This window comes from Lepisma saccharinum, chromosome 1, assembly GCF_977018435.1.
Source record: "Lepisma saccharinum chromosome 1, izLepSacc3.1, whole genome shotgun sequence".
Taxonomy (NCBI): domain Eukaryota; kingdom Metazoa; phylum Arthropoda; class Insecta; order Zygentoma; family Lepismatidae; genus Lepisma; species Lepisma saccharinum.
In genome coordinates, this window is record NC_139229.1 from 98,634,366 (window position 1) to 98,649,132 (window position 14,767).

Here is a 14,767-nt window from a genome sequence, read left to right on the forward strand (position 1 = left end):
TTTTTCTTATCCACCGAATTTCGTTGTCTTTTTCTTTTTCATTATTGCATAGTCTACCAGCCCTAATAAAAAAGTTAAGGAATACGTTTTTCTTTGTTATTTCGGGGTGCGCCGATTCCTTGTTAATATATAAGTTCCCCGATAGGGGTTTATGATGTACTCCTGTTCTAATCCTATTCCCTTCTTTCAAGATACTAAGATCCAGGAAATTGATTTTTCCATCGCTTAAGTTTTCCCTAGTGAAGTTTATTCTTTCATCTTGTTTTTCTAATTCTTCAAAAACCTTGTTCAGTGCTACCCCCTTTCCTATAATCAAGATATCATCAACGTATCTCCCATAATATTTAATACCCATTCCTGTTTTTTCCAAAGCTGCCTTCTCAATGAAGTGCATAAAAATGCTCGCTACTATACCCGAAATGAGGTTTCCCATCGCCAAGCCTTCTTTTTGTCTATAAATACTGTCATTGACATAGAAAAAATTATATTCCGTTACAAGGTTATACCATCGTACATATTCCCAAGCAGTTAGGATGTCTATTCCTTTTTCTAACAGCCACCTTAGTAAACAATCTCCCGCCCGCCCCCTCGGTACACTTGGGTATAAGTTAACAACATCAAAACTACTTATTGTATCCTCGTCATCAATTTCCAGATTTTCTATACATTCTTTAACTTCTACGGCATTCCTAACGCTATATTGGGTGTTCTCATTTACCTTCCTTATTCTTTCTACCAGCATTTTTGCTAGCCCATATCCCGGATGTTCGTATGTTGGTATAATAGGCCTAAGTGGTATGCCTTGTTTGTGTGTCTTAGGTATTCCAAAAGCAATTGGTATGTTGCCAACTTTAATTTCCTTAATAAGGATTTTCTTTTCGCTTGTGCCCAATGTAATGCTTGTCTCTACCCCTTTTTTGATCTCTCTCCTAATCTTATTAATAGGGTCTTTCTCTATTTTCTCAAAATCGTTACCTTTAAAGCTATCTTCTAATTTTTGGTGATATTCCTCTCTGTCCATGATAACCATCTTGTTTTCTTTATCAGACCTAATTAGAAATACGTTATTCGCCTTCACCCATTTTCTTACATTTTTTAAATCGCGTCTTAGGTTTTCGTTTACTTTCTCTTTCCGTGTTCTATCTCCCCCTTTCATATTCGTTTCCTTTTTAATTTCCTTTTGCAAGTGTTGTTCTACAATATTACGTATCCTTTGTCTAACCTCAGTTTTATCCTCCCTTTCGTCAATAGTTGTTACGATCGTTTCTGCTGCAATTATGAATTCCTCTTTTTCAAGTTTCTCTACCCCTATTGCAAATTTCTGCCCCTTGTTCATAATCCTAATCAACTCTTTAGGTGGTTCGTGGGTGGTTAAATTTAAAATGTTCTCATTATTTCCCCACTCCTCTGTTTTTTGTTTCTTATTCTCTAGATTATCCTTCCTATTCAATTTTAATTTCATCAATTTCCTCCCTATGCCAAGTACTTAGTTTTTATACGAACCTGAGGAAAGAGATAGTCAATCTCTGAAACGTCGTTCTACAATAAGAGCACTATACTCACATACGTAAGTAAAAATTTTTAACTTTCCTTTTTTATATTAATCAATGTGATGCTTCATCAATACATCAGATCCCACTAAATTCACAAAAAAAAACTGCACATCAACTTATGATAAAAAAACAACAACATGTAGCTTACCTCAGCATAGAAGCTTGACTTGGAGAGACATTGTTGCTTACGGTGACTTCCTCCAGGGAATTCAGCTGTCCTGTAAATTGCTAATGAATCCAACCACAGTACAATTTTCTTCCTATGTTTATTCCTCATGACCTTGGTCCAGTTTAGTCTCGCAGGTAATGTGTATTGCCCAAATTTGTCTCCATGTAGTGTAGGTAGAACAACCAACTAATATATAGAAAAGTGCTGCCATTTAAGTTTTTATTTGCTTGTGGTAGTGTTTCTTATTTAAACTAAATTCTAGCTGTGTATTTTAGGTAAACTTCTAATGAGTATTTAATATTTTATTGAAGTTTACACATTGTTTGCAGTTCAACGTACACTATGTTGCATGAAAGTTCTTGGGTCATAGTTTATTCTTTATTTGTTCACTGTTTCTGCATTAGATATGTTGTCTCCACCCATGCTGTAACTGGAAACAAGGAATGTATTACAAAAACAGAATTTTACAAGAAAGTCATTTTATTATAAGTATACCCTATTAATGATCTAGGACATAACTTCATATTTTCACTCTTCACATTCATTCTCAAAGATTACAGTTCCTAAAATGTAATGGGTTTTTTACAATCTGTAGAGGTTCAGACAAAGTAACTTGTGTGTGTTAAATCTAAGGTCAAACCTAACCTTTTTCAAAGTTGATTTATTTTACTTCACGTTCTACAACTTTTGGCTAACTGCATTGATGATGATAAATGGCGATAACATGAAATTGATGAAAGGACAATCACAAACACATAATATGTGACCACCTTAACATCAGACATGACATCATTGTTTGTACTCACTTGATGAAGACTGAAATAGGTGAAATATTGTTTAAAAAAATGCATATTCTTTAAAAACCAAACACATCCCAGAAATACCAATTAAGCAAAATAAGTGTGCGACACTTGTATATTAGCCTATATTTGTATAATGTATTCCTATGCAGTAAATCCATTCAAAAATGAATCACGTAAGTTACATATGTATCATGTAACACAAAATATTTTAATAAATTACTTACTTTCTTAAGGGTAAGTATGATGCACTAAAGATAAAACATACTACCATGTGATTCACATGGGAACAACTTATTGCAATAAAGAATGCATTCATATGATGAAATTATCTTTCTTGGGACAAAATATCAACACACATAATATTTGCGGAATTAACATTGAAAATAGAAATAGTATATGTTCTCAATGCCATTTTTTTAATTGTCAGAACTTGCAATCACCATAAGTAGGTGAAGTTTATAGAGAAAAGAATTAAAACCAAGCCGAAAAATTTCACAATCAATATTTCACAAATGCTATACATTACATTTTATGATGTCATTTAATGTGAAAATGTTCAACATGGAACAGGTATAAATTAACGTAGCAGCCACTGACAAGCTTTTAGCAAATACACTAATGTTAACTTTGGCCAGCCTAAGAACCAAACTACATCACAAAACATCACTACTGTTCCCAACGAAGTACAAATATGTAGTAAGGCTGTACCCTTGCATACACTATACCCAACCCATTCCCTATACAAAAGAAAATGAACCTCTGTAGCATCATTTTTACTAAAACTAACATTCGACTAAATAGGGAGTGAGTATCAGAGAAAGAGGCATGTTTGAATAATGGTAACACTCATTCATTGTCAACTTTTTCCGTAGATTCTACTGGAAAAAGCACAACACAGATGGTACATAACAAGCACGATGCATACTGTGCATAATCAAACACAAGTTTGTGATAAGGACACTCTTATTAGTAAAATTCCAATAAAATGGTCTGCCTCTTAATAACCTCTATTTGCCAATTATCTAACGACCCACTACATAAAACATGTGCGCATTGAAAGCTGGTTGTTCCTATATGAAAATCCTAGTAGGCTTCAGCTACTGTTGACATGTTAAATGGATATACTAGAAATTTGGAAAAATTCCAGTCTTAATTGTCATGAAAGATAGTTTATTGATCTTTACAGGTTGTACAGGAGGATAAGAAATATGAAGCAGAATAGTGTGAAGTCACAGAAAGTATTAAGTTGTGAGAAAACATAGCTCATGAAAAGTATTATGAACAAGCGACATCAGAAATTGGCACTGACTGAAGGGTATTTTTTATATATGGATATACACAGGAAGTGTGAAAATACTAAATAAATCAAACCTAACAATCCTAAGCTACTTACAGAAGCATGATTACAATTGAAAGTAAATATCCACATGGAAAATAAAAATTGGACAGAACTACAAATGCAAGGTTACCTATATTATTATTATTATAGTGAATGTAAAGGGTCCATGGTCGCATTCTACACCCTCGATTTCGAAAGGATTTTTTTTCTTTTTATGAAGATTGTGTATTTACACTTGTGAAGAACAAAATTCTGGAGCGCGGAAACAAGTATTTACGACTGTACAGCCGTTTAAAGTTGAGATGTAGCAGTTTGAAGTTGTGAGGTGGAAGTCTACTTGCAGCCATGTTAGTTTTGTAGCACCCGTTCTCTACTTGCAGCCATGTTAATTTTGTTGCACACGTACTGATGGATGTATGTAAATGTCAGTTTTTCAGGGCTATACTCCAAGAAATGTCATGAAAATTGCTGTCTAAATTTCCCGCAGATTCCGGGCTCCACTCCTAGGGTAATTAACTTACCACCTGCTATTGCTATCGCGGGCCCGCCTTTCTCTATAGAGTCCCTGTGGCAGGCACGTTAGAAACTGGCCAAGCCACCTGCCCCTACACTATTTTCCGCACTGACACATGAAGGTTCCAAAAACTGAAGGCTAAAAATTAACCTCAGAAGGTAACTTACCTCTATTTTCCAAGGCCAGGCACTGAATTGCAGATCGAAGTTGAATTTGGAAGTCCAAAAGAGAAGTAAGTCGTATGTCAAAAGTCTTTTGTTCTTTTCCACAGAATACTACCCTCTCCTTCAGTTCCATCATAAAAATAAGAATTCGCAAATTATCCCATCCCACAAGTCATTCAGAAAATACAACCCTCCCCTTTACGGACTTCAGTTGCCAAAAAGAAATGCGCATGATGTACCACAAGATAACGTATTTACACACCCCGCCAATACATCACACGGTAAAACTGTCGAAGCCGGGAATCGGATTTCTTCAAATTTACAGGAGAAAGTACTTATGGAATTGAGTTTCTGTGTAATTTCGGAAGGTCGGTTTTCTCCCATTTTTCATGTATTTTTCTATAATAATGTCCGTCCGATGTACGAAAGCTGTTGCTTGCATTTCCATCCATGTACTTGAACCGGATGTTGCAAGCATCTGATGATGTAATCCCCGGTAAGTGTTTCCAAACACACAGTTTTTTCACAATATTGCCCAACCTAACCTAACCTTACTGTGATGGTGCATGGGGCTATTCGTGGATGGTCATACTATCCCGAATGGTTTTTGGGGCTATCCATGAATGGTTTTCAGGGCTATGCGGGAATTTTTCTGTTAAGAAGGTTGAAACACTGCTTTGCCGTTTGAAACACAATGCTAGTTAAGATTTGCCCGCAATTTTGTGTGTTCAGAAAGCGAGAAAAGAACAAACAATAATTACTCGATATGTCGACAATAGATACTAATTTCGTTAAAAAAAAAAAAGCAAAATCCCTGGTTAAACAATCTTTCGCAATGCAGAATAAGTACAGACGTGCACCTGTGACATGAATCCATGATAGACCTAAAAAACCGTATTGACGTTACATACGTAAGGAATTTTAATATTAAAAAATTACCTTCCACGCTATTTTGAAACACCCTTTGTTATAAAAACGCTTTTCTTGTGACGAAAATATGTGAAATGTGTGGGAAATTGAGGGTGTAGAATGAGACCACGGAGCCAATGTAAATAATCATGGAGTAAATGCTTATATTTGGTTAGATGGTGGATGCATCTCAGAGAAAAGTCAACGAATGGCCACTCACTGGGAAACCAATATATGGGATGGAAATATTTTTACACAAAAGATGCAGCAAGTACTCAGTACTTCTCTTCAGTACGTGTGCTTCTAGAAAAATGTGTGTATAATGATGCGACATAATAAATCAGGTATCATAATGTGCTGCAGCTGCTTTTTTAACAAACAAGTCTTGGTCGAAGATTACAGTATATTACAGTATAAAATGTATATGCCGATTACAATAATTAAGCTTTAACACCAATGCTTATAATAACGTTTGCATGTATTTACAGTTGTACTAGTGCCTTGTATTGAAACGCCACTTGTGCGTTCAAATTTGTAAGCTTTCAATAGCGTACTTACGTGAAATTTCCCAGGGTATTTAAGCACAAATAATTGCACCTAGTTTTAAGTGATTCGAAAATCAACACATATGTCTAATAAGACACACATCTATCAATTAAGAGAAAGTGTATAACTTGCAGTTTTGCATTACGTAGCCTTATAAACAACAATGTCATCCGTATTAAGACAGTATTTCGAAGACGGTTTATGTCCCATCGATAGTACCTACATACAGATATTTAACATTAAAACATTGTAACTAACGTATTCATCGCATGATTATAATGGGATGCTCTTTTACGCTTGATGAAAATGGAAGACAAGTGCCTATTCGCTCGTAAATTCCATTAGCATTACTGTTGTAAACTACTTTCTGTAAATTCCTAAATTCAACATGCCATTTATCGCAGACACACAAAAATTATGATAGAAATAAAATCTTCAGCTGTTAACTTACCTGTTGGTTATGTAGGGATGATTTTTCCACCCCGTCTCTACCCTACACACCCCAACCCATTATAAACATGGCTGCCACCAAAAGAAGGCGCCACAATCGCCTCGTCTGTTAGCAGGGGAAGGAAGAAAAGGGGGAAGGAAAAGAGGAAGATGCAACCTTGATTTGTAGTATTCGGCAATGTGTAGTCACGCTAACGATCATTTTCGAGGGGTGAACGAATTGACTGTAGAAAATTGTTGTATTATATTACAAAGAACAAAGCTAAAATTAGTAAGAGTGTTCTTGAACATGAAATAACGTGCCCTAATTTAATTTTTAAAATGGTTGTTTTTGTTCGAAGGAAAGTATTGACAATAAAAATAAAATAGTTGGTTCACGACGTACGTAGTACAGAAGCGCAATTGCTCAAGATTCCGATGAGCAGTGCGAAGGACGTATTTGTTAGGATTTTCGCGAGAGAGTTCCGAAGGACGCATTAATCTGAAAAATATACAAACTTTTTCTCCAATGCAACGGTGAACTTCTTACTGTGTAAATAAAACGCTTTTCTTGAATATTTCTAATTTTTTATTTGCACTGAACGAATGACTAATCGTTTAATTGTCCTAATGACAGATAAGAATCTTGCGGAAACACCACATTTGAAACAAACGCAAATCACTTAACCCCTGCCAGGAAACAGATTACACCATTACACATACAGTATGTAACATTCTTATTCGTACACACGGATTTTCAAAGAAAATGCTTTAATATCTGAAAGGAAATACACTCTTTTGAAATTGTTTCATTACAATTCAATAACTAATATCATTAGGAACATAAAATCTTACCCAAATTCTGTATAACCAATGACAATAATAAATTAAATTAAACTGAAAGAGGAACATGCCATTTTTTGTACAACTTTTATATTCGTACACTTAATAATATAAAAGAAAAAGTATATTCAGAGCAAATTAACTGACAGTTCTAATACTTTGATGCGTATCCTTTGGATTTAATTACTGCTTGACACCTGTTCTTCATAGAATTAATCAGTTTCCGACATGTTTCAGATCTTATTCTATTCCACTCGGCTTGCACAACAGTTTTCAACTCTTGTTTGGACTTAACGCCTGCTTTATGGACTCGCCTCTTCAAAATTGCCCATGGACTTTGAGCTGGTGTTTGTAGTAGTTTGGGCACATTCAGGGGCGCCGACTTGTCAAAATTATTGGGGGGGCTCTGATCACTGAAATAAATTACTGAATGACTCACTCTCTCCCTTTTTTAAGTTTTGTTCGGAATCACGTAAAAGCCCAGGGACGTCGTAAGGGGAGGGCCAGGGGGGCACTGGCCCCCCGAAACGTTCACGTGGCCCCTGCAAACTGTTCTACATTTGCTGAAAATTTTACTTTCATGGCAAATATTGCAAAATAGTTTCAATAATTCTTTCTTTCAGTTAGAAACACTGTTCTTAATTTGAGTGGCACGAACCCAAAACCACATTTCTTTCTCGTTTTCCTGGTTCTAGCTATAGTGGATGTCAGTGTAGGAACCTAGAACTTCGTTGTTTCTCGGAATTTTGAGGGAGCGGTCTTTCCACCCCTAGCAGTCGCAGGTCAACAACAGGCATGGTTTGGCGTTGAGTGTTGCCGTTGCGTCCAAACAATGTTTTGAGCTTCAGTAGATTGAAGAACGACCGCTTGTGCAGCGGTAAACTACATATATGCAAACAGTTACAACTGGTCCCGAAACAGAGCGCAATACACGCTAAATAAGTATAATGGTGGCAGTATGCCTCATATCTAAGGGTAAGTAGTATCATTCGCACCAAATATCTATTCTACTATTGAAACAGTCTAAAACACGCAACGTGTTAAAAGTAATTATCTTCACAAACTGTACGATTTCTCGAGTCGCATAGTTTTCTCGATATCGTGAAGACAGATTTTGAGAATCCTCCTTAACAAACGATGACTCCCCGATTGCGCAGTGATTGCATTGTTGCCTTGTAATCGAGGGGTCCCGGGTTCGATACATGGGTGGAGGTACACAGTGGTCCGGATCTTACTTTAAACTGTAGTTCCAGTCCCGATTAGCCTTACTGTGCTTAAAGTGGACTTAAAAACACCAACTCAACTCCTTAACAAACTTTTCGAAGAATCGAAAAATTAAATAAGAACAAGTAAATACATTTTTGTAATTTTGAAGTAAATTATTATTATTATTGTTATTACCTTGGGTATTTTTGGTTCGTATGAATCTGCCTCACACAGTAAGCTTATTTTGTTGAGTCAAGTGCAATAACAAACCCTTGCAATAAGTCACTGGAAAGACATGTGAGGATGCACATATATTTAAGCACCTATAAAGAAATAATAAGCCGTGGTTCGACAGCCCTGGAAGGGCCTAGCCTGATCTCCCGACTGCCAGTCTCTCTCCCACAATCCTACCTAGAGGTGTGGAGATCTTTAACCAGTAATGGGGTGACGTGGGGTCAGCACGTCGAACCCCCAACCATTATAGGGGATATCCGTAAAGAATAATTATATTCTTGTGGTAAGGAGTCGTTGTCATTTAACAAAGTTTATTGATTTATTCCATCAGCATTATTTAAAATGTAGTGCCATACTGAACTTACTAACTTAACAAAGGCACATTGATTGCTAAATGAGGCATTTTCCTTGTGTTGCAGAGCAGGTTCAGTTTTTGGAGTATTGCAATGTTTTACACAGTCCGTTCGAAGAATTTTGAGAATATTGATGTTTTGTCAAAGGGACCACCCCCGAATAAATATCTGTGGATGTTTTACAGGTTCCATTGTATTTAAGAAGGTAATTTTTCTGCTGCAACTTTCCTCCGTACAACATGTCTTTTGCCACTGAAGCTGAAGAGCCGATTCATAGGTGCAACGACCTTGGCAGAAAGAAACTCTGATTGGCACCATGTTGACAAAAGACTCAAGAAGTCCCGCAACCGACAGAACTCGAATCGGATCCTACGGTGACATACACTTTGGTTGAACACAAACGGATGCGTTGGTACGAAATGCAGTGATTTTATGGGCCCTCCGTTTCTGGGAAGTCGGGGACCTTTTGAAAACACACTTTCCCTTCATGCACACCAGGGGGCCTAAAGCAGGTCACCCCCTCCCACAAAATCTTCTCTTCATCTGGCTCTGGTTATCGGTCGCGCCGAAACGCACTGCAGGTAGCTAGGACTTTCTGGGTTAATTACTTTATGGTTCAGCATGGACATAGGCTTTTCAAATTGCAAGAGACAAAATTCTACTGTTTGTCCCTTTTCTGGCGGGAGATGAATGACAAAGATGTCGCGGTTCCTTCAGGTTCCCACACTCAACCCTTGTGCTCATAACCTGCAATGAAGGGAAAGGCCATAATAAGCCTTTGTAATGTACCACTCATTTTCAAAATACATCTGCTTCTTTTTGCCCTATTGTGTTGATTGGTCGACAATTGATGACTGTCAGCTAGTTCGAAGAACAGTTTGATCCAAGAAGTGGTTTCATAGTTAGCTTCTGTAAACGTGAGATTCCGGTAGGATCACGGAGTGCTTGAGATCTCATTTTCATGCATTGCGAGTGAAATTTTGATTGATTTGGTTCATTTTGCTTTGCTCTTCTGCCACATTTGGCTAATTGCGAAGATGGGGATGAGTGATGATATGATTAAATTGATCAATATACACAACAAACACCCATGCTCAGTCCGGAATTCGAACCCGGCACACCTGGCATCGTAGCACGATGTGCTAACCACTCCGTCACGGGAGTAGGCGAAGTGAAATTTCGAGTGTGAAGCTGCCAGCTCATTTTCCTCTCGAAAAATTGAAGTAGGATCGACCGATCGACCAAATGTCCAACACATTGACTTTCTAAAGTGGTGTCCGACTACCACACAGGAGACCGGATTTGACTCCCAGGGCGGTGGATCTCACATGTGATGAAGAATAAGTCACATTTCAATTAAAGAAGGAAACGAGGTACGTAGTCAACTTTATATAGTAGTGTGCATGCTTTAGAAATAATACGTTTCAAAATTCTGCATATTTTGTGATTTCTCTTCATTTAGCCTCCACCAGGGTTGTCAAAGGTCCATCTACCCATAACTTCTATGGGTTTTATTGGGTTCCGTTGCAGGACCGGAAACTTTCTTCTCGCACAATTTAAATTCGGTCCTAGTAGTGTATTGTTCCATTAGAAAAAAAGGTTCCTGGACCGTATTTAAATTCATACGGAAAACAAGTTCCTGGACCGAATTGAGGCCTAGAACCCATTTACACTTGCTGATTTTCTCTCCCGGATGTGAAATGAATTTATTTACAATACCTGGACCATTAACAACCCTGGGATTGTTAAAGATTAGGAAACGCATACATTCTTATTTGTTCTATAGGATTCCGTTATAGGACCAGAACCTTTTCTCTCGCACAATCTAAGTTCGTACCAAGTTGCGAATTGTTTCATTTCAATGCGGAACTTTGACCCTATTTAAACTGATCCGGAAAAAAATGTTCGTTGACCGTATTTAAATTCTTCAGGAAATAAGGTTCCTGGACCGAAATTAAATTCATCTGGAAAAAAATTCATGGACCGAATTGAAAACGTTAGATGGCGTGGTGCTATGCACAGGGGAACACTTTACCTTTACTTTACCTTTAGAGATGAAGAGGTTCCTTACGGTCCAGAGCCCATTTACGCTTGCTAATTTTCTCTCCTGGATGGGAATTGAATTTATTTAATATTCCTGAACCTTTAACAACCTTGGCCTCCACCCGCAAATGCAGACGTTGTGGCTGCTGCTTAGGCGGGAAAGTTAACTACACATACAAATAAAATTAATCCAAAGTTATATAGCGAATAATAGTTACTTCCATAATAATATCATGAAATACGGAGAGCCAAATTACTTATCAAGCATTTTCTGTTATTTGTCTATCCTAGTGGGAGCGAAAATCTTTTGCCCTTGCTGGTGAATTCTGTTCCTGCAAATTCAAGACGGCATTTTCTAATTTTCATTTCTATTTGGGCCGATAACTCCGTGGTGAAGTGGTTAGCAGGTTACGCTACGAAGCAGAATCTCCCGTGTTCGAATCCCGGCCTGAGAATGTGTCTTCTTCGTGATGGTCCTTTCTTCAATTTAATCTTAACTCATTCTCATCTTCACGATTAGTCAAAAAAGTGTCAGAAAAGTGAAGTAAAATGAACCAAGTCAATCAGCCATTTCCATTTCGTTATTTTACGCCGCTTTTCTACCTCTTGGGTTAAATGCGTCGATGAGATTGAATGATGATCCGAAGGAATAGCGATGCGAGACCTGATGCAACCACACCTGTCCAAGGTCCGAACCTTGGACCTCTGGTTTCGTAGTGCGTCATGCCCATGCTTCGGGAGTGGAATCATTTTAAATGAAAAACTATAAAAGTAGGGTGAAAGAAAACAACATTGTACTGTGCAAAAAAGACATGTTTAGGTCCTCTAAAGAAAACTACAGTTATTCAGTAAAATTAATTTTGAAGGACAAAGTCTCCGAAGTGTTTTTCCATTCGGTGACGCGTGGTCATCATCATCACCTCGAGTTTCATCTAGTTTCGAGAGTGGAATTCGCTTACATATTGATTTGAAGTAGCTTCCTAATTGCCCTCACGATGTTATGCCATCACAGAAATTTTGGAGTTTCTACCAGGGATCGAACCTTGAAAGACTAGAGCGCAATAATTTGAGTGCGCGGGAATTTTGTTGTTTCTATTGCCATCGTATATTCAGTTTTGCACGCGCAAAGAAGATTACTTTTAAGAAACTAGATGTGTGCATAAAATTTCATATATATATCGTCATCATTCTCCAAAGTGTACAGTACGATGCCACAAAAGACTCGTGCATGTCCCATAGAATAGTGGTTAAGGGTGTCGCCTTGCACTAAAGGCCGCCGCATTCGATTCTGGTATAAACAATATACATGGGATGCCGATCTTGAACTCATTACACAAACATTTCATTTTCGCACCGTTGTCATACTTGTACGTACACCTGATACCAGCATCCTTTTATATCTAAACCCACGGAAGAGGGTTTTCTCTACTTCTCAATTTTCTTCGAGCAAATTTTCAAATCTAAGGAGTAAGGACTAATGACATTGTTCTTGGTGTCTCAAAAATCTGACATAAGAGAAAATACATGGATTTTTAAAGACTGTCTAGATGCCATTATGTTAATAAGTTCATTCTGCATTTAGATTCCCGAATAATGGCCTTGAATTTCGCGAGTCTATATCCGCAAATTTTGGGGGGCTACAGGAGAAAAGAATGTTCTCTTCCAACAAGATTTTATATATATTTATATCCACACATACTGTACATATACTTATGTAGGCCTATATGGTATATTAATAGTTCGTTAGTTTTTAATGGTTTGATAGAAAAAAAATCTTAAGTTTTGGGCCCCCCCGAACTGATCAACCTAGCTACGTCCCTGTAAAAGCCCATGAATTCCTCAAAAATATCAAAATTTTTATTCACGGTTCTAATGCAGAATATTAATATTGTCCACGAATGGATAATTCACAAGTTTCGTCAACCATAATAGCAAAATATTCCCGACTTTCAATATCTGCTACCACGGAGCGCAAAACAGATCTCCCTAATATATCAATTATCTCGTTCTGAATGTCATGTTAGAGCCATTTGTAGCCCGAACGTCCCATCCACTACCTTAGTTCATGCACATCGTCTCTTGAAACTCTTTTTAGTAAAAAATTTAACAATACTCATAATTAGATACATACTTAATATATAGTAATAAGTCATGTGTTTTGCTGTCTCTGGTCATAGCCCCCCCAAAGTTGATGGTTTAGCGGTATCAGTACCCAAATTGATGGTCTAGAACATTTCAAATGTGTATTTAAAGTTAAGTTCATGTGGCACAATTCTGAGTAAACTTTACGAGAGAAGCAAAATAATACATTAGATCCTCTAAATTTTAGATACCTTCAGGAAAAAGCTTTAAAAGTGACAGAAACTTTAGTGATAAAGTTTATGTTGTTTGACCATTCATAAAACTTATTTTTTGAAATTTTGAAAACTGTGGAACCAGTTGTTCTTTGGATTAGATGGTAAAACATAACCTGTATTGTAACTTCAATTTTTCGATCTAACGCTGTTTTTCTTTGGTTATTCGTTTCGAATACTAACTAACTGGACTTTATTTCTGTTAATAACAATAAAATTAACAAATGTTCTGCTGTTTTGTAACTTGCAAGAAACTATGTCAATTCGGGGAGAGGGGATTGAGTTCTATGGACCAGTTCGATCAGTGGCGTCTCGTCCCTTGGGACTTCCGGGGCTTAGCCCCTAAAGAAAAACGGACGTATTCACGTAATTATCAATCACCATAACGCATAACTATCACACAGTCTTTTAAAAGGCGATTTTTACCCACCTAAATTCGTCGTCTGTTTCAATGGATACGACAGCGCTCCTAGCGGCATTGATGTCAATTATCGTTTTCCGAGGCACGTCGCAAAGGAAGGCGTGGCCTACACCCACCTACGCTGCAGTGAAGGTCACATGCTAGCAGAGAGAGGAGGGAAGAGTGCAATGGATTTGAGTGCTGATTCGGGGCTAGCTCCGTTGCGTCGCGTTCGATCTCGCGTGTTGTTCTGTAGTGTTTTGGTGGCTTTCATTCGCTATGTTTGAGTGAGTTGGGCAGGGTTGATGTTCGAACACAAATTGATGAAGGACATAGGCTGTCAATTACAAGACACAATGAATTTGTCCGGAAAAATAGACATATATTAAATAGAATTATCGATTGCTTAAAATTCTGTGGTTGACATGAACTTGCTCTACGAGGACATAATGAAAGAGAACAATCTTTAAACAGAGGCATCTTCCCAGATTTATTATCCCTTCATAGAAGAGGGAAAACTAAAGAGGGAACTTCGTGTTCTTTATTGTGTTGAAGAGTTGAAACACATAAACTCTATCAGTAGATTGCATTCATTTTTTATTTAAAATTATTTAGTTCTAATACTAAAGGGTACCTTTTCAGAAACAGTAAAAATGACAAACATAGTTTTAATAACTCCAGTGGCAACAGCTGAATCTGAACGATGTTTCAGCACATTGAAGCGTATTAAAACCTGCTTAAGAAATGCAATGGGACAAGACAGACCAAATGCCTTGGCACTTCCTTATAATAGAGAAAGAATACATTTCAAACATAGAGAGCTTCAACGAAAAAGTAATAACAAAATTTGCTGAGCAGAAGAACAGGAGTCAACGTTCGTAGAAAGGTATGTTTCACAACAATACCTG

General features: G+C 37.4%; 1 protein-coding gene across 1 annotated transcript in view; it reads right to left on the reverse strand.

Moving 5' to 3' along the window:
• LOC145998568 (uncharacterized) overlaps positions 1-6,568 on the reverse strand; it is a 59,555-nt gene extending 52,987 nt beyond the window's left edge. The window contains exons 1-2 of the mRNA XM_083134998.1: positions 6,449-6,568; positions 1,702-2,152 (exon numbers count right to left, since the gene is read on the reverse strand). The gene's annotated coding sequence lies outside the window, so the exon portion shown is untranslated. The remainder of the gene's footprint in view (positions 1-1,701; positions 2,153-6,448) is intronic.
• Between the last annotated feature and the right edge of the window lie 8,199 nt (positions 6,569-14,767).